The sequence below is a fragment of the Neodiprion fabricii genome, chromosome 5 (assembly GCF_021155785.1).
Source record: "Neodiprion fabricii isolate iyNeoFabr1 chromosome 5, iyNeoFabr1.1, whole genome shotgun sequence".
Taxonomy (NCBI): domain Eukaryota; kingdom Metazoa; phylum Arthropoda; class Insecta; order Hymenoptera; family Diprionidae; genus Neodiprion; species Neodiprion fabricii.
The window spans coordinates 33,170,837-33,196,401 of NC_060243.1; the positions used below are offsets into that span (position 1 = coordinate 33,170,837).

At 45.9% G+C, this 25,565-nt stretch overlaps 1 protein-coding gene and 1 long non-coding RNA gene across 2 annotated transcripts in view; one reads left to right on the top strand and one right to left on the bottom strand.

Annotated features, from left to right (window-relative positions):
- The window catches only part of LOC124182469 (ephrin-A5), a 444,902-nt gene that overhangs the window by 354,610 nt on the left and 64,727 nt on the right, over positions 1-25,565 (top strand). The window lies entirely within an intron of this gene.
- Positions 8,400-19,246, bottom strand: LOC124182471. Its single transcript, XR_006870773.1, has 3 exons — positions 19,233-19,246; positions 16,524-16,526; positions 8,400-8,546 (listed from the first exon to the last, which is right to left on the bottom strand). It is a non-coding gene; the product is annotated as an uncharacterized LOC124182471 (long non-coding RNA).

Here is a 25,565-nt window from a genome sequence, read left to right on the forward strand (position 1 = left end):
GGTCATAAAAGTAAGCACAAAACCGGATGATACATCTGCATCTGCTCGCTATTACATTTATAGACTTCACACAAGGGAACAGGTTGCAGTATAAACGATTTCGAATGCAGATTTGAATATTTCTCTGTACATATTGTGACAGTCTTAGAAAACTGAATACCCAATTGCGCATGCGCAAGATTTTTTCGTCTGTTTTAAGGTCAAGTTAAACGAAATGCAAACCCGCTACATTTCGAATATATCTCAAAATCTTAAAGTATAGTAACTTCGAAATGCCTCTTCATTTTTGATAGCTAACGTTTAGCCGTAGCTGAGTTGGTCAACCTGACAAGTGGATGCCAAACTGGGTGCGAAATAGTAGAATTTTCTAATGAATTATGAGATTTCGCGCATGCGTTTTTGGGTTTTCACTTTCCAGATACAGTCACGGTAGATCAGATCATTGGGTCCACAATTTTGAAAGGTGGCCGTAGTGATAGGTCTTAAAGTTAGTAACACCTAATTTTCAAAGCTTTTTGTCGAGTAATACTTATTTCAGTGTACAGCGACAGTATCGAACAATCTCTATAACTTCTGACCCGCGAGATCTGATTGGTGGGAAGACAAACGATCAGAATCGTCTGCCACGGAGATGCGGCGTTAACGGGTACGAGAGGTTAGGATGAACTTGATAGAAAGAGGTTATGATGGGCGGCAACGTATTTCTTTATGAAAAACATCAATCGAGAGATAATCTACGCACGGGGCCGAGAAGGCTTGTTAAAAATTAATTCTGAGAGGTAAAACGAGATCGAAACTGAGACTGAAAATGTTTTTTATTACGATCTGATCGTCGCCCGGGGAATATTCGAGGGCTCTCCGATCTGCGGGCTCCTGGACGAATGAATGCATGTGGGTACACCTTATTCCTGCAGCCTTCCTTCCTACCTACGGACCGAGATTCCAAACCGACTGACGGGCATTGATGCGTGGAGGAGAGCGGACACGCCTACGAACCGGCGATCTTCCGCGATTTAAGGTTCTTAATTATACCCGTGTGCTATGGGACCCCGAAACCGAGGTGCATGCGCGGCCACCACGAGCAGTGTAACTTTCTGCGTGTGTGCGTTAGCGCATTATAAACAAGCAGATGTGTACGGGAGATAGGTATGTGCATCGGGTGAACGTAAACAAACCCATACCTTGATTCTCAGTGTTCTAAAATGCACACAGGGTGTCCGATTTGGAAGAGCTCAAAACCGAATTTCAGGTAAGGTATACCAGTTATTGACCTTTTTTTGATCCTTAGTTATAAAATTACCAAAATAACAAATTTGCAGTGTCGAACCCTCTAGCCATTGATTTTATGTATCGAGAAATGCATAAGTTGTGCTGTCAATTTGGAACTTTGAAAAATAAATGCATCAATAATTGGGTCTAAACGTGTCGATAACTGGTATACTTACCTTACTGACGAAGTCTTGAGAAGTAATATTTCCTACCTCGAAGCAACATCCCAGCACAATTTTTCCTTCTTTGATACAGAAATCGTTCCCTTTATAATCGACAAATTTCCACACTCACTTAATTTATTACTTTTGTTTCGGTCTCGATGAAATTACTCGAGTAAATCGTCACCCGGTTGGTAATTCGTTCACCCGCAGGCGTTGTTGAATATAAAATACGAGAGCTTCTAGTCAGATGATTTCCGGTAGTTTATCCCAGGGCAAACACTTTTATTTCAATTAGCTCAATATACAATATTTGTAGAATTGTTTGTCGAGCGTGACGTCATCCGCGCTGCTGATGTGCACCCGTACTTACTCGTGCGCTACAGTATTGTGGCAGCACGGGACTTTGGTAGCCGGGAAAAATCGAGTATTTACGATTACCCGGGGCGCGGATAATGGCAGAGTTTTAATCCCTGGTCCGCGACCTCCTGCACCTCGTATCGTATGGGTATTATAATACCTACTTTTGCTTCAACAACTGCGCTCCAACACGTATCGCATAAGAACCGAGAAATGATTTTGCAGCCCAGGCTGCCGCTGCTTCGAGGTGTGTACATAAACATGTCAGGAAGCCATTATGCAAATTTTTTGAATACGACTACGCCGTTTGTATTTATATATCCATCCTCGGGGTGTGAAAAATAAAATTAACATTACCAGAATAAGAAATTATATCGCTATACTTATATGTTTATCCACTTCGCAAGGACGCGCAAAGTTCTTTGAAACGCACATCAAACGGTTCCTGGTTTTCGGCTACTTTAATAAACAACGATGAATGATTATTCCGCGCGGTTAGAGGTCGCTGAAAAAATTCGTCTTACACACTCTTTAACTGACAATGAGTATCAGCCGTGTGAATGTAACGAAGAATTGGGTAGGTACGTATAACACATGGAAAGGTTGAACTTTATCGACGTCCTAGCAATTAAAGCGCTCTGTCTATTATATCGCCGGCTAATTAGCACCAGGTGCTAAAACTGACACCTAATTAAAAAGCACTAAAAATATCAGGTTATGATCTCCAGTGCTAAGGTCTGACTTTATTGCCAAGTGACACGCAGCCGGGAAGCAGGACATCGACAACGCCATCAGGTAAAATTTTTCGAATCATTATTAACGACCATGCAGCATCAGTGCTCGGCCATCAAACTGGTGAGAAATATAACCAGCTTTTACTTCCATTCACGCAGAAGGCTTGCAGGATATTCCCGCTCGACTTACTTCTCAAGAACACTTTTCAACATGGCAAAAACTCCCCTCACCTGTTCCTGAAAAAGTCTTGGTCATTTCGAACAACTCGTCTGGCGATTGCCTGCCGCTCGTTTTGCGCAGCGGGGCGGCTAAATTTGAGAAATAAGTCGCGGCTCACGTCTCGCTGATCCGTCTATCTGCTTCCAACGCCAACGCCAACAAGCGCCGCACGCGCACTCTAGAAATGATTAGCTAGAACACCGCGCAAACCCGCTTCTGAAACTAACGGGCTCACCTATATCGACCAGCGTCGATTCACCGCTAATACCCGTCCTGATGATTCTCCTAATTAGTCATTAGTCGCTGTTGAATGGAATCACGCTAACGAAATCCTAACCGTAATTCGCGAATCAAAACAAGTCCCACTGAGTGTTCAATACCAGCTTTACCGTCAAAAGTAGATTATTACCGTAATGATTTATTAGCGGTTTATTATAACTAACTAGTAGAAAAAGTATGTGAAATTTATTCGATATTTTGATCGACTGCAATCTTTATACCAAGTATATGCACTGTTATTCTGATTGAAGAGTTTCTAGGCTAGATTTGTACTCAAGTACTTTCAACAAAGTAAATTTTTATTTAAACATACACGTAATACAATCATATTAGTGATTAGCGATATCATTACTTAATTCAGGTTCATTGATTCTGATACAGGGCTGAACGATGACATTTGTGAACATCGTGCTGAAGCGTTTCTCCGGGGTAAACACTTTACAGGATTGGTACAGAAGGGATAATTAGCGTTATTCTGGATGAGGGTACGCTTCACCACATTATGTTCTCTCCATCCATAGCCGGCGGTATTTTTGGTTAATACCGGTGCTTACCGGTATTTCGGTAATACGAAATACCCGTAACTCGAACGTCTACCACTACCTGGAGTAACCTCAACCACTGCTATGATTAGCCGGAGTTCATCCACATCGAGTGTATATACGTATACCCAGGAAAAGGTGATCCAGGACTGACACGAAGCTCAGCATCAGCGGAGGCGAGTTGAACAAACGATAATGACAGAGCGACGCGGACGGGAAGAGGGAGATCAACAGTTTAGCAGGAACGTAGGACGTGCTTTTTCGCTTTTCTCTTCTCACTCCGCTCTCGGCAAGCCACTTCCTCGGGATCGCATCGGCACCCCCTGCTAGCCCCACACACCACACATACACACTGGCAAGAGCCAGTTCACCAGTTCGCTCACAGCTCGGCGGACTCCCCGGGGTACAGAGGTTAGAAGAGAACGTGTTATTAAGGACCTCTCTCTCTCAATTTCTCTCGCTCTGCTCAGGCCGGCGAGCGTTGAGCAACGGGCCCTCCTCACGGTCCGAGCGACCGGCCGCTCTGAGGGGCCCGGCAACAAGCCCCGGGGCCTGCGCAGTGCCGATGAAACCACAATGACATAATATTACACCGTGCGCCATGCGGCCCAATAATCATACGCCCGGTCGGCAGCTCGGGTCTCGGAAAAGTTTCGAGCTTTCGGGCCTGCCTTCGGAAGCGGGGCAGCTTCCATAAGTTTTTCGTGACCTCACTATTTGTTACGTTGTGTACTGCGGAATTTCGATGCATATTGAAGAAATGGGGCACGAGATCATACCACGGTTTGTAAGAATGTTCGCGGTCCTGAAACGCAACCGAATGGAACGAAAAAGCTTGGACTCGTTCGAGAAGAACACCGACAAATTATCGAATTACCGATACAATATATTATATACAAATGGCTATTCACCAGGGTTAACCGCAGGCGATTGTACAGTACCGTTTACCAGGAAGCGGCGGGAACTTCGGGATAGCTGATCATCTGGGAGCCCCAGTAAACGACGAGTTACAAACAAGCCCACAGTACACGTCGTGTAACAACACTTTTTGCGATACCCACTCTGCAAACTCACATCAGCCTTATACTCCTGACGACCATTCATTTCCGTGCGCCACGATCTTACAATCTTCACGGCCGAACGCACGTCTTCCCGCCATTAGATACAAAAAGTTACACCATTTATATCAGGGCAGTGTAATACGATTCGACAGGCGAGAAATTCGCACCTGCAAAATCGCGCTGGGACTTGACTGAATGAAAATAGTATGAGCGCGTCTAGCACTGGAATTGAGAATCAGAGTCGATAATAATGATCGGTAATAACAGTGATCAGTGGAAAGAATTTCACAGTCAAAGAAAACGCAATACGATTATGGAACCCTTCCACTTAGAAAAAAATGGATAAGTGCTCAGGGCTGCGGCTGGTTGAAGTTCTAAAAATTCGAACTGGTAATCGTGAATCGTGGTTGTCCAAGTCCAAACCCTCCATCTTTAAAACGATGTCTTCGACGTTGACAGGAAACGGTGAAGCGATAGTAGAAGTGGAGGGACCTAAAAAAGATAGGAAATAGATACTCGATACATGAAGGTCTAGGATAGTATGCAGTGTACAGGTATAGTAACAGAACGTGTGATCGAAGCAGTAGAGATAAAACAAAATGGCGTAGGAGAATTATTTAGTTCCTGAATGAGAAAGTAAGAGAGAGAAAGAAGAAGAGCTGTCCAAAGATACCTACTCCTCTTATCTGCGCCTCGCTGAAAGGGTTCACGCCTCGAAGTACATAGGTATACCTGTTAGGATCCCGATCCAGACATTCCAGTAACTCGCCGGAGTAGTTCACCGGCTGATAGGAAGTCTACTAACCGCTGGTGAATTTTACTGCCGTGACCATCGCGCGCGTCGACGTATAAGAACATGCATGCATGAGGCACTAGAATGCGGGACTAACTATCTAACAGGATGAGTAAACCGAGGTGAGAATTTCCCAACTTGTTTTAATCTCTCGATTCGAAAGGACAAAGAAGCCAAGCGGCGTAGGCGAGCTATGCTGCTTCAATAAGCTTTGGTCGCGTAACGAGCGAAACAACTCGTCTACAAATAACCAATGCATATAGTACCGTGCAGCTGGGATTGAAAGCATAAGTCAAATTTTCACCGGCCTGGTAGGTTCACCGTACCAGGGAATCCCCCAGCCATCATCTGGCTGGCGTTAATTGAACCGGTAAACATCAGCGAGTTGATCCGCAGCGAGTACTTGGTATCAGAAAACACAATGGCTCTGCTCGAGAGCGGAACCGTGTAAGCCAGCTAGGTCATAACGCAATCGGACAGTCAGCCTTGAAGACCGCTGAGTAAATAGCGAGCAATTCACGTCACGTGGAGAGTAGAAGAGTGGGCGAGCACCGAGGTACGCGTATCAAATCCAATCAAAGAACTGAAGCCTTCGCACTTGCATTCATCCTCTCGGTAATAACTCGCATTGTCTGCTCCGGCGCCGAGCAGAAACACAGCCTGTTCCAAAATTTCGACTCCTCTTGGCTTGTGTTGATCTCTACCCCATTACTTAGGTACTTCTGCTGATCACGCCTCGATGTTCGGCTGCCGGAAAACGCGGCATCATGCTCCGACTTTTGCCCAAAGTTTACTAATACGAGGTTAACGGCCCTACTGAGACTGAACACGACCGAGTGTCAGGGGCCAATGCGATGAACACGGGAGTTTATCGAGGAGTCTTTTACTCGGACACCCACTTAGCTCTGATCTGAGCACCGCGGCTCGGCCCACGCACATTGGGAGTCGGTCACTCTTTGAGGACGCGGGCAGGATTTCAACCTTGACTCCACGTCGCCAACCTCAGGCGACGCAATTCGGAGCAGTCGTTACCATGGGGTCCAGTGGTCCTGGAAACGTCCTTAAGTTTTGCTTGTCCATCAAAAGTCCTGGAAACTATCTTTGAATTTTCCTTGTGTCGTGGAAACATTCTACTTTTGATGTCCTTGAATAATTTGAAAACAGCCTGGAAATGTCCTTGAATTTGTCACGGATTTTTTAATGGACCCCATGGGCATGCGCTGGCGTCGGGTTAGAATTTTTAACGTAACAGAATCACATTCGCATTTACAGTTCATATTTTTTCACGCTCAGGGTCCAGTAATGGGTGACTAATAGTCCGCTTTGCCAGTCTTTTTGTCCCTTTTAAGATACCAGCGTTACAACATATCCTCGCACAGCCTCCAATACTAACCCGTGGTTATACTCTCTTTCACCTAGCCCATTAGCTCGAAGCGCATTGCGGACCAATAGCTTTCTCAGGCAATTCGTCATCGGTGCGGACTCTGTTTTTCGATTCGAAATCCACTCCTTTCATTCTCGAATCAATCGTCCTGCTCTGATATTTCGCGAATTATCATTGCTCATACGTCCCTCCACAATAGCTCCTGAAATCCATGCATCAATCAATAACCGTGCACTTGATTTCAGCAGAACACTCGGTGAACATTTATTCTTCGACTAGGTGCTACACACCACGTTTTGTGATAAAGGTATGCCGATAGCGTCTCCCCGGAGGTCCGGAGGAGTCCGACACGAGTCCCTAGTAAAGGGAGGCTTCCTCTTCTTCTTCTTCTTCTCCACCGGTTCACTATCTCTTGATGGCAATTAGGTGAACGGCTCTACCGCCCACATTGCATCCCAGACAATTAATGGATAGGGAGAAATCTGATTCACGCGACAAGGATTATTCCTATAGGTTTATACGGGAAGTAATTGCAGCCCCAAGGAGAAGCCTCGAGTAGTTTCTTATAAAATTTCGATCTTACCCGTTCAGCACTGGGAATTTCGTGGTTCAGCTGCAGCGAGACGAGGCGACGAGACCCGTAGGGTCAAGGAACGTGAACCTTTAAAACCGTCATTCATTTTTCCAAGTCTGATTCGTGCGGTTGATCAATGGCCGAGCACGGGGTTAGTGTGTTCCTGATCCGTTGCAGAGGACGGTTACGCACAATGTCGAGCACAATCGGCGCGAAGATGATCCCAGGATCAGTACAAGGCCTCCTTGACGTTAGGCGGGACAGTTCTTGCCGTGGCATTCTTACGAAGCCTGACGAATCCGAGGAGCGAGAAACGGAGTCGAAGGCTCGATAAGAAAATAAATAGAAACCTACGGGGGCAGAGAGGAAAAACCTGGACGAACATCTCTCGCCCCGTGAGACTCGACTGGGCAACGCGCTATTATATACCTTGCCTACACGTGTAGGTATTAAGGCACATACCTATATTATGTAGTATAAATAAATACATACGGGTCATTTGGTTCAGCGAGTGACCCATTGTAACGCCGGACAATGCTGCCCTGCTCCTCAATGCCCCGGCTATACTTGGCGAGGTGTTATGTTATGGTTCCCTCTTATATTCAGTCCCAACCAAAGAGAAGCCTGCACCGCATTCAGCGCCTTTCGCGTTGCTATAGCTTAGTGCCACGAGCCTTCAGAGCCCGAGAAAGACACTGAAATCGGCACAACCCCAAAAAGCGACCTCCTTACTAAAAAAGGAAAAGAATAATAGAGACAAAAAACTTGGCCGGTTTTATCTCCACCGCGACGTCGTCCGTTCGCTCCTCGATTCTCTATATAGATTAACAAACGTGAGCAAAACTGTGCTATTAACATCAGATGAACTATTTCGACATTGCTGGTAGTTATCCATTTTGGAACGCGACTCAACGTTTTCCGGAAAAGACAGGTATATTTTTCACTCTTGACTTCTCTGTATTCAAAGAAAAGGGAAAGCTGTTATAATATTGTTACAAAGCAGAAAATTAAGAAAGGAAAAGGATTTATTTTGTGACGAAGCTCTCCTTTTAAAGTCTCGAGATAGACTTTTTTTACAATAATGTTGGTTGACGCAGCAACCTTATTCTTTTGAAAGACATAAGAGGTTTATAAACGTCTTTTATCTATGATGACTACTAGATCATTCACTAGGGGCAAAACGGGTGATTTCACCCTTTGTAACAATATGATCAGTCGGAGAATGGAGGTTAGAGTTTTGACTAGATATCGATGTTTTGAAGTCTGCAGAATCACCTCCGATCATTTTGAGTGTGTGGTCAATATTTTCTCCGACGGTATCTCGATAAAGAATAAACGGATTTTCATCATTTCGGTCTGAATCGAAGCGCTTCTTTTTCAATCGTAATCGCAATGACTTCGAACAAAATTGGCTTCGCCGTTCCCTTCTCATGTGCAAAAACGTATATTTATCATTCTAAAATAGTTCGAAAACGGATCCAACGATTTAGTTGAAATTTGGTGGTATTGTGTCGACATCGTTTACCTTGAAACTAGTCAAAATTTGATCAAAAATGGTCAAGCCATCTCCGAATGTCTGCGCGAAAATTTCGATTTTTCCAAATGCGTGAAAGAGTAGAAATTCTTTGTAACTCAACTCCTTTTAGGCCAGTAAATTTTTCCTCCTCGTGTTACTCAAACGATGTTTCTGATGTTTGTCGGCTATGAAGAGAAAACGAGGGAGAAACGAATAGAAGCCCAAGCCACCGAGGAGGTTGCACGAAGGCTTATGAAAATAAGTTGGTCAAAGTGAGCCTCCTCCGATTTGCCTAGAAATGGCTGCGGTGTGGTTCAAATATGCTTGGTGGGGGTACGACGTGATTTACACAGGTAATACCAGCGTGTTTAATGTTAATGCTACAAGCTGTTGAGCATTCCCTGAATATTCTTAATATCGGTAGATATTTTTTCGTCGCTGTCGTTGTGCAGTGCGGTGTGTTTCTCAAAAGATTCTTTTAATAATATTCTTAATACATCCTTAATATTCGGCGACGATGGGAGAAGCGTGTCCTTGCCTGACGCTCATAGCCGCGGCTTTAGACTCGCGCGCAGATTATAAGCGCTGTTATTATCGACGCTTTATGATTATTCAAATGCGCCCGCCTGCCTGCCTGCTTGCTTGAATGCCTGACTCCCGGTCCGCTCAGCTGCTCTTGGGGATATTTAAATTTATAATTGGAGACTACGTTGGCGAGGTGATATTTTCAGATTTTCAAATTATTACATGCCACCCATTGTCCGTATGTCGCGCATTACCGTCCAGGTGTAGGTCGTTTCTCAATATATTCTACCGTAGCACAACCCTATAGCTTTACTCTGCCAGCTTAGCTTACGACGCAGGTAGAAACGAATAGCCTTTCGGTCCAAAATCCTTGGTCAGTGAACGCCTGTACCGGCTACTGAACAAGATAAATACCACCCGTGACAACAACCGACCCTTAAAACCGCGGGGAGACCACCTAATCGAATATGAGACCTACACGATTTCAGTGCAATCCTGATGGATAATAATAATCCGTAAACTGCGAACCGAGTCGAATTTCCTTTGGTCGTTATTTCTTTATTTTTCACATTAAATTCTATTCGTTTATGATACTGAAGGAGTGAAATGAAATGAAACGAAACTCAGCGTGACGGGAAAACTCAAGGGCGTGGAAATTGTCGACCGTGCTTAAATTCCCGAACTAGTCGAACCGTCCTTTCGTCCTGGGGTTCGTATGTACATACCTAAGGACCATATAACTCGGGGTAGGCGGGCCAGGTGAAAATGACCAAAAACGGCGGGGTTCAGGTAAGAGTTTCACAAGTAAATATCGGGTTAACGGCACTTTAACCGTGAAGGGGGCGTCGTCCACGCCCGTCGACTCGGAATAAATTATGAAAATTCCGAATGTCAAAAGTGATCAAAGCGGCCGCTCACCTTCTCCGCGGCTCCTTCGTGTAGCCTCCATATAATAGGCACCTGACCAAAGGATGAGCAGATATCAGTATAAGGTAGTAAAACTATTATTATACCTATAAGTAACATCTTTATTGTGAAAGAGGCGCGCAAATATTGTGAAATAACAAAACGAATGAACGAATATCGGAGAAATTTTTCATCTTAAAACTTTTCCTCCGAATCTAAGAAACGCGTTTAATGATGAAGCGTTTTAATTGCGTCCGTAAATGCGATATGGATGAAAAAAGAATGGTAACTTATATTGTATCAGCTGAATTTCACAGTAGAATCTACAGCAATTATTGTGAAATTAGATTACTGAGTTGTTAATTTTTTATCCAACAGCTGAAAAATACAACCATTACACAGTTAATGTAAAATGCACAGTTCGTTTCTTATTTTTCACCCGATCCTCCAACTTTCGGACAGCTTTTTATACCGGCAAGAATTTTCATCTGACTGCAGTTTGGACATGTTATACTTTACAGTGTACACTAAGATATAAAAATCCTTTAATCACGTTTGTGAATTTTTATACGATTCGTGCGATCGGAAAAAAAATTATAAAATATTTTTTCAAAAATGGTTTTCAAGTTCGAAAAGATCAACCTTTTTTTCAGTGAAAAAAAAAGAAACTATAAATTGGATAATATTTTTGTTAAAGTTGATGAATCGACCCATTTCTCGTTAAATACAGTGGAGCAAAGTGTTCGGATGGTGAGTTTCATCTCGCACCTCCCATTTATAAGCCTCGGAAAATTTCTAGCGGTTTGACCGGGTCTATTCTGCAGGCAGGGCATGTAGGCATTATCCACCTGCGCCGTCAGCCACGAGGACGCTTAAAGCTGGTGGTGATGGGGCTCGTTGTGGTGTTTAAGAAGCGACAACGCGGCGTATTAACGACGGTCAAGTAAGCCCCAGATAGCCATCTGTTATGCACTTTTGTGCGGACAGACTTTGGACGTATTTTTCATTAACGCGATGTAAAGCCGCGGCGCGTGAATAGCTCAGAGAGGGGGGAAGAGGAGGAGGAGGGAGGGAAGGGAAGGGAGTCGGTTTGCTAGCCGTCTTCTTGCCTTTAGCTCTGGCCGCATAGTCTCTCGACTCTCTAGGAGAGGCACTGAGCCTCCTTTTTCTCCTCCTCCTCCTCCTCCTCCATCTTCCTCTTCCTCTTCTCTTCGCTTCACTCGGAGGCTGCGGCACCAAGTGCAGTGGAATACCAGATTCCACCCGGTAAGAGCAGGCTGCTCCGCGGAACCGGTGATACTTACAAACTGGCCGCAAATTGCGTGGGAACGAGGTGAGGATTCCTGCCACGGAATCGCCTAGCCGTCGTCGTTCTCGGTCTAGGCTCTTCCCTGAAACCGGGCCGAAACCGTCGGAACTCCTTGAGAACCGGTCCTCGCCATACCGCCTGGGATTCCGGTACTCGAGTCACAGCTCATCCGCGGGTCATTGTTCCCGGCTAATTCCCCGTGAAAATAAAACTCCAGTTATGCCCAAAATCGCGGCGCTGCCTGTGCAAGCAATGACCGCTTCCGGTGGGGGCTGGCGATCGGTTTTTCGCTATCCCGTACCGACCGCCGCGGAATCGCAAGAGAGTGCAAAACTGCATAGTTGAAAAAAGTACGCGGATGATTTACGGACTGGCGCGTTGAGGAGGAAGAGGATGAGGAGGAGGCGGTGGCGGCAGCGACGAAGACGACGAGACGGGAGACGGACGTGGCGAGAAAAGGTATAAAAAGAACGTCGAGAAGAATGAGGAGGTGAGAGAGAAAGACGAGACGACAAACGACGGTAAATCTTGGCGGGATTGACACGTGTGAAATACACCAGCCAGCTCGGTTCAACTCAGCGGAGCCAAACGCAGTTGGTTCATGGTTTGCTATGACTGGCCAAGGCAAGCCTCGCTCTGTGCACGGTCAGCAACTCTTTTCGTGGCACGCGATTATTTACTCTAAGAGATGACGTACACGCGGTGACAAGCTGCACGAGAATTGCACGGCAGCACCAGTCTCGAAGTCGGTTTGGAATTTGTTTTTGGTAAAAGGATCCAGCGGCAAGAGAGTATTGAACAAAAGCCAGATGGATGACGCGAGACCACGAGACTAGCATCGAGGTTCCTGATAAAATATACAGTCGCCGCTATAGCGTTGATCTGTCGACTCTTTGCGCTAAGAATGAACCAGGAACTTGGAACCGGGAACCGTAGTTTGGTTCATTTTTATTCAAAATTGCAGACGCACAGCATCCAAGACGTCGGTTTTTCAAAGAGCCTCTACACCTCGAGTCACTGCGAGCTCGTCCATGCTCGTAAATCTTACATTGTGTAAGTCTCGTGTTGGCTGCCTCGTCAATCTGTTCAGCTGGTTCGCCGAGAGAGACGAACGTCTGGCGTAAAAAATAGAAGAAAATATGCATCGTCCCGCGCATGCGGTAAAAAGATGAGCTGAAGAAAAGACGGGGGTCGTTTGAGTTTCGCGCGCAAACGAGCCACCATTCAAAATTAGCGACTGCAACCATACGGTCGATTTATTACGCTCCGAGATAGACCGGTGTCTCTCTGTCTCTCTCTCTCTCTCTCTCTCTCTCTCTCTCCCTCTCTCTTTCTTTTTCTCGCTCTCGGCCTTGCATGACGATCTGCATACCGCTGACTGGCGCATATAAACATCCATAAACACAAACACCAACTCGATTCTCACGCTCCCCGATGACCCTGATGCCAACTGCAAGGATCTAGACCTACTATCAGCTCACCTATTCGCTCTCAAAGACAACGTAGGTGGCTGATCACGTGCTATCCGTAGATACACGCCTTGTTTTCCCATAGGTAACTACTCTTGTCGAGTCTTGGCCGAGATTCAAATGACACAAGAGCAAAAAAGCCTATGAAAAATCAGTCGATACATTCTTTCTCAGAATAATCCGACCTCATGCATCTTTCTGTACAATTCTGTGAATCTAAAACCACTGAATCCACATTTCGGCACACTGTATGAGCTTCTTTGTTTCTGCTGGCTATAATTTGGTGTCACTCTACCACTATCTGATCATAGTTTGACATGGTCTGATGTCAATTCAGCACTGTTGGATGACAAGTTAACACTATGTAATGACAATTTAATTCCGTCTGATATCGATTTAACACTGTTTAATATCCATTAAACAGTATGTGAGGTTAAATTTTTAACTAAGTTACAAAAAATATATCATTATAGTCCACACCGGTCTGATTTTTACACCACATTTTTTACAGTGTACAGACTGTGAAATTTTGTGTATGTGTAGACAATCTTTGAATAAAGTCAGTCGCGCATCTGGCAACGTGATCTTTGATCTATATTGGGAGTCTGACATTCCTCGAATTCTTCATAATGGTGGGATAAGGTACATAACCCGGTAACTTGGTGGCAGGTATACGATATTAGGAAAGATTGACCGACAATGAGATGGATGGAGATGAGAGATAGGAGAGTGAAGAGAAAATAGGAAGCAGGAGTTTGGCTGTTCGTTTACTCCGTACAACTGAGGGCACAATCTCGACGGTAGAAACTCTAGACGAGGACATCCACCAGTGCCAGTTCGTGGCTCGGGCCCAATTAATACGCGTCCATTGAAACCGGACGGACGGACGGTAGTACGACCAGAGAAAAGAAAGAGGAAAGGAGGAGGAAGACGTCGGAATGAGAAGAAGAGAGGTGAAGAGTCCGGTGAAAAGGGTAGCCCTGGTACAGAGCCGCGAGACGAGCAGACGCTGAGACGACGTTCGCCGGGCAGTAGCCACGACAATAAGCAGGTAAACATTTTATTAATTGCGGAGATTCGTCAGTGTCTCCACGCCGGACCGACTCCACATTGTGTGTTGCTCCCGCCACTAAAACTACCAGATCAACTCACCTGGTGTAGTTCAACACGGTCCGCAGGGTCCCCAGGTATACCCTACATACCTACCTCCACCAGTTACACAAACATCGTATCCCCTGGATTTTCCCCCTCTGGGATAGTTGGCCAGTTAGTTGGTGCCCACACTTCTTCGGTCCCATATAATACACGCTGATGCAGCTCATCATCAGACGAACGACTAGTTTTGAGGATGATCACACGACACGAGTAAATCCCGCCCACGGTGTTTAGCTACGCCATTCATCCGTTTTTGCATTCATCATTACCACTTCTCCCGATGATATTTCTCTTTCTCTGAGTATCGTCTTTATTTTTTCCGTCCACGCTCCTCGTTTTCTCATCCTTGCTTCTTCTGGTAACCAAACAGTTTTCGAGATGCTCGTCTCGGCCGAATTTGATCACGGACCGTGCGTGGCCTTGTTAACGAAACGTTCCTCTGCATGGGACCGCGAACCGGGGCCTGCAGTCCATAATCCAACATCGATCACCTGGTCTCTCCTTCGGCGTGATCTTGTGTGCGTGTTCACACGCACGTGTATTAACGGCGTCTGCGCCGTGGAGGAGTGACGTTTACCGGACAGAACGAGCCGGGCACATTGCGCGTCTTCCATAGGAACTAATGTGTTTATGATGTACGGCTGACAGTGCATCAAACCGAGGTTGGATCATCGGGCTGTCGCTGGCTGCCAGCTAATGGCGAAGATACGAGGAGATAAAGTCTTCTTTCCTTTACTTTTTACCCTACACAACTTTTGGTACTGATCGTTCGTCTATCCATACACGGTTTAAACCCGGGAGATATACATTGACGATTCAGGTGGTACGTTGATAGATTGGTGAGGAAGAGAAATAACTCGCACCGGTCTGCAAGCAGCGAGCATCTCCTTAATTGCGCGAGATTTATGCCGAGAACGCACGTTATTAAGCCCTTCGATTCAAAAAATCTTCACGGACAAGTCATCAGCCGTTTTTGCCTTTACTTTTCCGTCTTGAATTAGGATCCGTCATGAGTAAATGTGTTTCTACAGACCGATATTCTCCAGCGTGCACTTTGCACAGAGTGTTGCCCAGTTTTTTTTTTTTTTTTAACCGGTTTCCGTGTCGCATGACTACGTAAAACAAGGTGGAACAAATTGTCACGGAACCGCAAATCGTAAATAAAAATTTACACCGTGGAGGGACTTGACTCCCAGTATACGCAGTTGTACCTTCTCATTAAACCCCCGCCGGCACGGCGTTACAATTTCGTGAGAGAGTAAAAATAAAAGAAAGATTAAAAAGCTGGTAAGAAGAAGAAGAAACCTCTCATTAATGAACAATTTTGCTAATTGTCCGACACTTGGGTGTACATGACATTTCGATACGGACTTTCAAAACTGGGAATGAAATTAACGAGAATTAAAGAGAGTCGCTACGTCCCTGTAACGGCGAGGCGGAAAGTAACAACGAGAACTTTCCGAAGTCATTAATTCAAAAGCCATTAAAGAGAACAGTAACTATTTCAATTGGCAAACCAAATTAAAAAAGAATAGAATAATAATTTCACCGTGTAACTGGACGATGCAAAAAGTGTGATTGTAATCATTGGTGATCAAGTCTTAAGGGGATGCCCTGGTCGATTTCGACGTTGCCGTACATTTCTCCAAAGGGCAGCACCCCGTTAAAACTACTTTTGTGAATTTCGTAAAGATACTGTGAAAATGTCGAGTTTCGGTTATATGCGGTTGCTAGTCGGACCAAAACTCATTCCCCCAGCACACAACTACATACCGACCCCAAAAACACGTGCTCAGGCATGTCTTTTGATATGCTAGGCGGTGAACGGTGAAAGGGACAGGTGCATCCGCGAGAGCTTCTGTCTTCGATGTGATGTGTATGCTACCATGTATCAAGTATAGATGTGGATTCGCTTCGTGAGTCGCAGTTTTTCTTTTTTCGCCTTCTCCCTTCCGCCTTGTTTTCTTTAGGGAAAAAGAAAAATTGTCGATCATATATTTGCCAGATCTTTGAAAACAGCTTTTGAAGTGCGAGACGTTCCGACCCGCATGCAGTTCGTATTTCGTATGTATACATTGCGTACGGTGTTCCCGCGGCGTTTTTTCTTTCTCCTCTTCCTTTTTCATTCTTGTTTATATCTTTCCTCTTCTCAGTGCCGCGAGTAACGTAGACGACGAGAGAGCAGCCGTGTGCGTGAAGGAAATTAGTGGTGGTAGCTGCACTATTCGAAAGCCGCGATCAAACGGACAAAAGGGTCGTATGCTACAAACTTTATAAACCGAGATAATTAACGCCCGGCTGTATAACACACGTACCTACACGCGTTCTTGTCCGGTTTAATTAATATTCTTCGAACTGGCTTATCCACCAATGTTGTAACGCGCTACCAACCATCTCGCACAACGAACGATCAACCCCCCACCATCGGTCCAACAAAGAAACCGATATTTTTCCAGTCCCACATCATGCGCTGCAAGATAACAAAGAGCAACTGATGTACTGAATAGGAAATTATCCTAACGCCAGATGAATTAAGCGAAAGAAGAAACAAAAAATGAGTTATTTCGAACAGGATTAAAGACAGGCGTTTTTGGGAAGATTGACAGATTTGAGAATAATTCTGCACTTTTATTTAAGCAGTTACGTTCGATAGTCTGTTAAGAGATCGGAAAATCTCAAGCCTCTGACTCGTTTGGATCAAGAGGACACACTATAAGCTTCTGAAACGCGTCTGCATTGCAGAAACGGCGTTGCAGACAGTCTGGTCCTTGAATAAGACGTCGTCTTTGAAGGTGGACGTTCAATGGTTCCTCGAAGTGGCTTTCACAGAATGATTAATACTGAAGAGAGGAAAAAAAGGAGTGTAACAAAACGTGGCAACAGATTGTCTCGTGGGTTTTTCACCGCCGAGTTTGAATACTGACCCGGGTAGAAGAAGATGAGCATTTAAGTTTTCTGCCGCGGTAAAGAGGCCGCGAATCTTGCACAGTCGAGGAATACTACTTCGTGAAGGAGGAACCGTCGAGGTGGTGGAATAATTCAATCATCGCCTCGCTGTAATTGGTCGAAGCAGCAAGGCGAGAAGTCGGCGTGGCGCGTTTCGAGGATCAGAAGACATCGGTGGCGTCGGATTAAGGCAAGGGAACTTTTGTCGGTGCGGACGGGAGTCAAGGCTCGAAGACGTTGTTGAGGAAGAAGATGGCGAGCTAACGAAGCGATCCGCTGGCTGCTGATCCCCGGCCGAAAGAGGGAACCCGGTGAATAACCGGGACGAGGAGACAAGCGAGGATCAAGAAGCCAGGATCAAGGGAGCTGGTACATCAAAGGAGGCGACCTGCACATCCGCTGACAGTCGTCAACCGTACGCGGTGCACGGGACCCGCGATTAGTGGTCAGTGAATCCGGAGAAGGTGCGGGTACCTTAATAAAATGAACTTGTCACTGCGGCACAGCGAGTGATCCTCCTTTTTCCTTATTTTCCTTTTATCCAACCGCGACGACGATCCGATACTTGTGGAACTGAATCCCCGCGCCGAATATTCGCGAATATTTTATGCCTCGTTAAATTAGCGCCAATCATCATTACACGCGTCCGGCCGAGAGGAGAAACGAAGGAAATGACCTCCTCGGAACGGATCGCCCGGGAGCCGGCGAAGGGACAAAGAGGACGCGGGATGGGATGATGACTGCTGCCGCTGCGGCTGCCCGCTAAAGGGCAGCGCGTCGTGAACTCACCACCGAGGGCCGACGACCATGGACAGCAAAAACCCTTCTCGCGAAACGACGCCTCGAGGGTATTCATCTAGCTCCCTGGTGCTGCATGCAGCCTCCGAATTCGTCGTCCCAATCAGATAAACCAACGCCGAGCGGCTACCGAGTTCACTTTCCACAAGCAAATCGCGCCATTTCACTACCGGTGCTTTATTACACCATTTGTACTCCCTCGTTTTACGTCATGGAAAAATTTTCCCTCTACCGGAACTCGGCTCGCTAACTCGAGGGAATTGCAAAGGCGGATAAAACGAAGCGACTACGCGATTAACTGAGAAATGAATTCCCACAGTTCTTGCTTGACGTTTTTTTCTTCTTTATCAACGCTTTTTCGTGATACCGTGACGACGGTTATTCTCTGCACCGTTAATAAATGAGGTCACACGAATTCGAAGTTCGTTACGGTTTCGGAAATTTATTATAGAGCTGACAATTTCCCCGTTAAAACTTGATACATATTATGTATTATCTGAAAATTGAATCGGGACTGTATTAAATTCCGTTACCATTATTCTTCCTTTCTACCTCGAGTCGCGCGGCTCTCTGCTGTATTCTAAGATTGTACAAGGTAAAATATGGAAAGAAAGAAACGAAGCGAGGCGAGGAGAGGAGAGTGAATGCGGAGGATTTAAATTCGAGCCACTTAATTATGGCCGATAAATAGATAACGCCGGATGCGATAGATGCCCGGTTAGATAGAGAGAGGAACGAGCAGGGCGAGAGTATCGAGTTACTCTCCGAGTTATCATTGATTCAATTAGAACCCCCGCGCCGAACTCGGGACTCGGAACTGTGAGATTTCTCCGCATTGCTACTCCGGCGACTGAATGGACGAATCGTGGGCAGCTTCTAGTGTGAATCTAGTCTGTCCGTTCGTCTGAAGCAGAGACTTTTTCTCGACGACGAGTTATTTATCTAAGCCAAGTTTTCCTCGTGTAAAGAAGAAGAAGAAGAAGAAGAACCGGGTCAACCGCAGCAACCACAACGAGTGCAAGAAGAGCCTCCAAATAGTAAAAAGAAAACAGCGAATGGTGCAGCAGCCGCGGCGGTATTTTGTCGATTTGAAAGAGGATAAAATAGAGTAAGAAAATTTTGAAACAAGAGAAAAGCGGAGAACTCACACGGGTGTGTATAAAATGCATGCGTATGCATACACGTCAATGAAAATAGAAACTAGAAGAGAGGTTTTTTATTTTCCATCGACGAGAGCGGAAGAGCCAGACGTCACTGAGAATTTCTCCGCGACGCTGTGTGCCAAGATAATAAAGAACGAGGAATCAGGACCAGTCTTAACTTGTGTGTGTCGCGTCCTGTACATACAGTATTGTATGCACATACCTGTTTGGTACATACCGGGAACAGGGAATACACGCGCGGGTGAGGCATTAGGTTTGTTGTAAATATACAGGAACGTGTGCCGCGTGTGTGTCGCAGGAGCGGGAGAAAAAGGAGAAGAGTAACGAAAGGGAGGACTCGGTGTGTTTCGGTGAACTCGGCTCAGAGGGGGTCTGACATTCACTGACATGGCACCGGACATTTCATTTAACCGAGACAACCGAACCTTCGGTCAGTGTGATTCCGTCCCGAGGAACCGCGCACCTCGCCTTACTGCACAGCCAGCTTGCTCTTTATACTGAGACCAGGGAGAAGTCGTTCGATTCTAGCGGCAGATTTCTCAACATTTTATATACGAGCGACCAGTGACCGACCCTTATAAGGACCTCGCGCACCTCTCTGTTCACTCGACTTTTGGACCCACCAACTATCCCCCTCCCTGCCCGGTAACACCCGACACCTCAAAATATCAATGGTGACCATCTTCCGGCGCACCAATTTACCACGGCCATCGATAACACCATTTCAGGTTTGCCTTCAGTCAGATTCCGAAATCAGAATTTAACATCCCGAAGGAATGAGTGTCGTTGCGAACATTTTACATTCTAATCTGATCCATAAGATCTCCAAACGGGAACATCGTTAAAGTCCATTTTGAAGTAGTACATCATCGATGTTTTCACGTAACAATAACATGAAAAAAACCTGTGATGAGGCCCGTGCAGACATATTCCGGCGGAAAATATTAACAATAACATGCTTGGCTCGGCAATAATTTGTCCCGTACGTCAAGAATTTTTTCGGCGTAACCAGAACGAGGAATGAGAGTTACAAGCCATTTCTTCCCATTGAAGGGGAAGAGGAAAGAAGTTTGAAGGAGCAATTCCGGCAGGTAAGAACTCCTTGCCAATTATATTTTTGAGGTACTTGACGCCGTCGGGGACGATAGATCAGTCAAAAGTATAAGGTGCGGGAAGAAGAAGTTTGAGAAGCTGGTAGGTATATGGAAGCGGAGGTTGAGCCGAAGGTTCTGCGTGGATGGGATTTTGGGGTCGGGTGCGAGCATGGGAGGCACATAAAATTAAGCCGCAAATAAAATAAGCCGGCTGCTTCGCGCTGGCCGTGAATCACGACGCCCAAACTAGCGACTTTTACCGTCAGGCATAACGTTTGTCATATTAGAATGAGATTCCATCTGGACACGGCCGTCCAGGCCCGGATCTCTTCTCGCTTACGCGCTCTGCCTGCCTGTCCGGCTGTCTAAAACCCGTAAATCTTGCCACGATTGGTGCATTAACAACACCGGATCGTAAACCAAAGTTCAAGTAAACGACCCTCGAAAGTTCAAGCCGGCAATACTCGATACCTCGTACAGTGAAGAGCAGCCGAGAAATTCCTCCGTCCACGCCGTCCCATGATGCTTCTTTTTTCTCGTTTTCTTGTATTGCTCACGGATGAACTCAATTGGAGACATTTGAGTGACGAGAACCGGCGTTGTTCGAACTCAGGAAGCCAGTCAATTCTCCATTTCCCTGGAATCTTCACCGAGCTGAATGACACCAAGTGCTTGTTAAAACATCCGCTGTGCTCAAAAATTGCGTAGGGTACAATAAGTAACTGATGGACTTGCCGTTCAACAGTATGATGATTATTCTTGTTCTCTAACACCATTCTCACTACATCCATAAAACAATGTTCTATTACACTTTAAGTCCATGTGTTACCATGTACGATGTGTGAACTTTCAGTATACCCCTTTCTCCGTGATGCGTTTGGACACTGTTTCTCCCTGGAGAGATTGACGTATATATATCTACGAATATTCCTGCATTTGTGAGGGTCTTGGAGTCTTGACGCACAACACGATCGGAGGTACCTGCCTGCGTCTTGAAATGCACAGAGAAGAAGTTGGCTCGTACTTCTCGGGGGTACGACGCGCTTCAAACAGGCTTAGTTTATAACGGTGTACCTTAAAGCGAGAGCCCAGAGTCTCCGAGTCGATGACAATGTCGACCCAGCATTAAATCTCTCAAGTTTTCTCCATCTCTGTCTCTTGTTCTGTGTTCTTCATCTTTCTATCCCGCGTTTTATCATACACGTACGCCGTTGCCTCCCCCTCGCTCTTTGTGCCCTGCCTGCACACCGTTCATGCAACTCTTGGAGTCAAAGATGTCGGTCCGTCGGTATAACTCGTTTTCAACGTTACACGCACCACAGGCCATGAAACGCTGAAGGAGAGCGATAGAATTATGCTCATGCGCCGATAAACGAAGGCTGCTTCTGTCACATTTTTCCGTTATAGTTTCATTTCCACTCCAAGTTTAGAAGCCAGGTCGGTCACTCCGAGACAAATTAACCACGAAGAGCGAAAACTCGTGGGAGCTGTACGGATATGCAGAGAGAGAAAAAGAAAGAGATGAGAGACTACGGGACGTTGACAAGGAACTCTCGCCACTCGGCACTCCGCGGTGCTTTGCCTTGTTCCTCAAGGACGCTCGGCAGTCCTTGGCGCTTAAGATTCATCCTCCGGGGTCCAGGGTACTGGGAGATTCCACGAGCAGCAGTGACTGCGGTCCTTTCTTCCGTACATGTTCCTCCGCCGCGAGAGAGAGTAATTTGATGTTGAAACGCAATTACCAGCCCGCGCTCTCGGCTGTCCATGAGGCACATCGGATAGACGGACCTACGGACGGACGAACGGACGGACAGACGAACGGACTGGCAGTCGGCCGGATGGACGGACGGACAGCCGGTATCAAGATATCCATCGGTAATCTCTCCTTCCGATGAAAGCCGAAGGCCTCGAGGTCACATCTTGTGTCGTGAGATACACCCCCCACAAAGATCAAGGATAGGTAACCCTCATAGCGCTGCTCCTCTTCGGGGAAGAACTTCGACAGGCTCGACCAATAAATCTGTATCACGTTCTTCTCGGACGTTAAAAAATATCAACAAACAAACAACTTGCGCGTCGAGGCACTTTGTGTTTCGGTTCCAGCTTATACACAGGCTGCACAAACCTCCAGCGGCAGCAGAGGAGGACGAGGACGCTAAGGCTTGTAGCGATGTACACGAGTGGAGATAAAGTCTTGACGCCTTTACACGTGCCTAGCAAATCAATGAACCGTTTAATTGGCGTTTACAATTCTTTATACGGTCCCCAACCAGAATCGCGATATGGATCTGCAGCGGTGTTGTTGTCTCGCCGACACTTATCTCTCGCTCTCTCCTTCCTTCTCTCTTCGGGGTTCGATCCGGACTCACGCGCTTGCTCGCTTGTATTCTGGTGAACCCGGTGGATGAAAAAGACTACGGTAAAAGACGAGCGAAACAAGAGATAAACGCAGTGCGAAAAGCACGAAAGATATAACGAAATCCACCTTGACCTGCTCATCGCTGGTAGTTGAAGAGCAGCCGTTCGACTATCACCGCTCAGCTGAGAAACAATTATCAGCCATCAACTTTTTTGGCTGTAGTCGGAGACCGCGAACCCTATAATACGAAAAGCTGGCCGATGGTGAGCAAAAGGAAGCAGCCAGTCGAGGATTCGATTTACCAAAGAGCCAATAACTCAAGAGCCTTATTGGTTCTTTCACGATGAAGAAAGTGGATGCAAGGACCGAGGTGCGAGCCGCGTCTTATCCCGTGGCAATACCAGTGGAAGACCGGCCATAATGATTTATAGAACCTCTGCGCCTCCGCTCGGTCTTGGACGTCCATCCGGCCGTCTGTCCGCCACGCCTCCGATTCTCTTCTTCGGCTCATCCTGATACCCCGGTCTTGACCTTGAGATGCCTCGTTGCTCCGCAAACCAAGATTTTCTGATGGTTGATCTGTTTCTATCTTGAAAAACAGAAATGATCGTGGGATACGGAAGTCCGAAGAGAGCTGTTCCACAAATTTCGTAAGGTGGACGTGTTTTCTCCACATTTGCGGAAAGTCGAGGCTCCGATCGGTACTCATTATGGCTTCGACACTGACGTAACTCTACCTTCGTTATCTGATCGGGCTCTAATTGGATTCTCTTTAAAATGGATATTGAACTTTTGATAAGGCAAGCAGTTGACAGCCTTCTCAGGAATTTGTCGGGCTTCCCAACTTGTATACAATTCTGCAAATTTAAGGTGTGTAAAATATCCCGATTCACCTTGGGTAGATAACTACTGTCTGATCATCGCCGCGTAACGGACCCGATGGAAATTCATATCGTCGCCGCAGCTTGCAATCAGTGCAATGATAGTGTCGGCTGTAATATGCAGCTGTACGCACCGTCAGCTTCATCAATAACTCGAGGATATCACGCGGTGAGGAACTCGCTAGCAGAAATGATGGAATCATTTGCCAAGTCATATATGCAAATCAAAAGGAATGCTCTTAATTACTGGTACATCATGATTCAAGTATCATTCTTGTGTATAAGATATCAGAACCACCAGCGGAGATGGCGATGCAGAAATGAACGATCGAGTCCCGGCGATAGTAACTCACTGATCTGGATACCTATACGTATAATATTAGCCGCAGAATTCGTCGCTGTGTGATCCCGGTGTAATGGCTGATTATTTCCATTCCCTTTATTTTCTTTTGCTGGATTTACAATTAGCTGAGAAGTCTCTTCTCTCCGCTCATTTCTCACAGCTCTTCTCTTTCTCTGTACGTTATTGATAGTCGGTAGGCGAGTATAACAAGTCATTAGACCGAAGGTGTAAAGCGAGCGATGAATAATGCGTTACTTAGTTAGAAAACTGCCTTAGTCTGAGCCTCCCAGCTCCTCTTCCTCTCTATCTCTCTCTCTCTCTCTCTCTCTTTCTCTCTCTCTCTCTCTCTCTTTATTTCCCTCTCTATCTTTCTTTGCCTCTCTCTGTCATACACGGTCAATCTTGCCTCTAGTCGAGGAACATCATCAGATCGAAAAATCTCACCTCTATCCCGAGTGCAGAGCAGCATAAGGATTGCGCGGGATTGACATTCATTTGAATACATACGCAAATTCCTGTACTTCGAAAAAGTAGAGTAACTTAAAAGTGGCCAAAAAAGCGATCTGCACCACAGTTCGAGCCGCGGAGGGTATGCATAAAAAAGGATGAGGTGAAGAAGTCAGGAGAGAGGTATAAGCGGTATAGAACGCGAAGAGCGAAGATCAAGAAGCGTAAAAAAAAAACAGAAGAAAAAATTATGAGGGGCCGGGGGGAGAGGGCATGGAAAGAGTGATAAATGGACGTAAAAATTACTTGCCAAAGAGTGCGAATGGGTCGAGGAAACTTGATGAACGGACGGGTGAACCTTCGAACCATCGGGTTCCAATTTGAAAACTTGACGTTCAGCTCGTGCATGCGGTTGGATGAATAGACGTGGCTGGTGCCAACAAGATCGAGAGAGAGCGAGAAAGAGAGCGAGTGAGACATACTAATGAATGCAATTGTTCCCGATGAATCGAATTCTTAATGAATTATGTCATTAGATGGATCTTGCGGCGTGGGAGGATAACGGCGCATACCAACGTCGCGTCTCCTGAAAGGTCTCCTTTATCTCTTGAGTTGCCCATTTCAAATCCATCGCCTGCGTCCTCACACCTGCAGCGTCAATAAGTCAGTTCTTCTCCGACGCGGCTGGTGTCGCAACATCGCCTGACAATGAATTGACTCACTCGCTAGCTGCTAACTGATTCGACCGTGGAAACAAAGCGTATCGTTGCTCGTTGGGTGATAACGGAGAATAATCATTGAAAAGTAATCACTGTTGTGATTTGAAAAATCTGTTATATATCGAGCGGTGAAATTTAGCAGACTGGGTGATCGACTACGCATGATCAGTGGAATCATAATGTGACATCATTTTCGTCTGCAAGACAGTGGAGCCAATTTACTCGAAACGAGACACGAGATGTTAAATTCTACCGCGTGTTGTTGCGAAGTGAGATAATATCGTTCCAATGATCTGTTGCAGTCCCCACTGATCTGTCAGTTAAGAATAAAAATTTGACAAATCTCCCTGAATATTTGTATGATCCGTTTGAGATCAGAATAACCTAAAAAAATCAGTATCACCTGAATAACGTACGTACGCTGTGTTTGACATTCAAGGTGGCCAACCTGCACATGGAAATACGACAAATTTTACGCATGCGCAGTCGAACGCACAATCTCCTTAGTTTCACCATTTTTCCTCGATATGTATGTACATAATTTGCTTCTGCACGACG